The 2,071-nt window shown below is 38.2% G+C and overlaps 1 protein-coding gene across 1 annotated transcript in view; it reads left to right on the forward strand.

Annotated features, from left to right (window-relative positions):
- Nucleotides 1-2,071, forward strand: part of LOC106529567 (interferon regulatory factor 2) — a 12,417-nt gene that overhangs the window by 5,621 nt on the left and 4,725 nt on the right. The window lies entirely within an intron of this gene.

The following is a 2,071-nucleotide window of genomic DNA, read 5'->3' on the forward strand; positions in this document are numbered from 1 at the left end:
GGTGCAACAATACAGAAAATTCTCGATTTACTTTGGTTCGATATACTTAAGTCTCACGGTTCGATATTTTTCGATGCAAAAAAGAGAAACTTCCATGCCCCTTTTAACTTGTAATTTATTTATATTAATTATGAACATTTGTTTAACCTTAAAAGTACAGTTTTTAAATTAAATGTTGCTGAAACAACAAGTTTCTCAGTGGATCTGTGCTCCACAATGCAGCCTAGGTGGAGTAGTCGAACACAGATCCACTGATCCTTCAACACAGAGCATCTTCAGAAGACAAGATGATAAAATAATAACAAAAATCTGTATTGTTCGATACAAGTGTGTATTGAACCTAAAGCTCTGTATTGAACGGTTCAATACGGGTACATGTATTGTTGCACCCCTAATATATATTATGGGTGGCTGTGGTAGTTAGTGGGGTGGTCCTGTAATGGGTGGGTTGCTGGTTCAATCCACTGTTCCAGCTATCTTGGTCACTGTGACCTTGGGAAAGACACTTCACCCACCTTGCCTACTGATGGTGGCCAGAGGGGCCGGTGGCACAGTATGGCAGCCCCACCTCTGTCAGTCTCTGTGAATGAACGGTGTAAAGTGTCTTTGAGTGTCATAAAACATGCTATTAAAGACTGATGCATTATTATTATTATTATTATTATTATTATTATTGACCTTTCGAAGTAGAATTTGTATGCTCTCTCTGTGAATGTGTGCATTTTCTCAGGGTTCTCTGCTTTCCCCCCAAAGGGCAAAAACATGCTAGGCTAACTGGTAACTAAATGATCCTCTGTTGTGAGTTTGAATTAGCCTGGCCGTTGCCCACCTACACATTCAGTCCGTGTTGACAAGGCTTCCAAACTAAATTAAATTTGTCTCACAAAGCCTGCAGCTCTCATTCACAGCCATCTCGTTCGGCTCAGTTCTTCTCACTTCCCAGTGAGGTTTGGTTGTTTACGGCACACACAAGTGGCCGCTTTTTACCAGGCTAAGTTTGAATGGTTGTTTCTCCCATTTGTCTGCATGAGGTCCTGTGATGGACTTGAACCCTATCCGTGGTGCCTCCCACACTGCACAGTGAGTGCTGACCATAGGCGCCCGTGACCCAGAAAGGAAGATGCAGGTAAAGATGCTAGATGAATGGACCACTCAGTGCAGAAGGAAACGGATTTGCTTTTTATGGCATGACATTGTGTAAACTGGTATGACTGCGCGTGTTTCTTCCCATTATTCTTCCTCATACTTAAAACCACGTAAAGAAAAAAATTTTCGTAGGAAACTAGTCACAACAAAGTAATGTTTCTGCATAAACAGCTAAGAGGAAACATCTCTGAAGCAACACCAAACTGCTGATGTAAGACCTCGTAGTTTTAGACAGCTTTATCTGAGTTGGCAGCTTCCTCTTTATAAATTAAGTAAAAAACAAAGTTGGCTGAATCTATAGCTGTTCTGTATAAAGTAAGGGAGTTATTTAATGATAAAGCACTGTATATGTTGTACAATGCAGTAATAGGTCCATACTTGGTTTATTGTATTGAAGTCTGGGGGAAAGCGTGTAGGACAATTTACAAACCCTGTTTTTTTTTTATTACAGAAAAGAGCTGTGAGAATTATTACTGGAAAACATTGTCGTCACCCATCAAATTCATTGTTTTGTAAATTGAAAATATTGAAGTTATTTGATTTGGTAGATTATAATATTCTACTGGTTATGTATAAGGCCCACAAAAACACATTACCTTTAAACATCCAAGTGAACTTTGTTAAGAGAGAGTTGTTATAACCTTAAAGGGACAGAGATATTTGTAAAACCCAAATTCAGAAATAGTTTGAAGGAACGGTGTACTTTAATTCAAGGAATAAAACTATGGAATAATTTGGGGAGTGATGTAAAAACTGCAGGATCATTGTGTACATTTAAGAAAATGATAAATGTTGGATTGCTAAAGAAATATAAAACAGTATAATGTGTATCTACAGCGGGTAAAATAAGTACTGAACACGTCACCATTTTTCTCAGTAAATATATCACTAGAGGTGCTAATGACATGAAATTTTCACCAGATGT

The sequence above is a fragment of the Austrofundulus limnaeus genome, unplaced genomic scaffold, assembly GCF_001266775.1.
Source record: "Austrofundulus limnaeus strain Quisiro unplaced genomic scaffold, Austrofundulus_limnaeus-1.0 Scaffold452, whole genome shotgun sequence".
Taxonomy (NCBI): domain Eukaryota; kingdom Metazoa; phylum Chordata; class Actinopteri; order Cyprinodontiformes; family Rivulidae; genus Austrofundulus; species Austrofundulus limnaeus.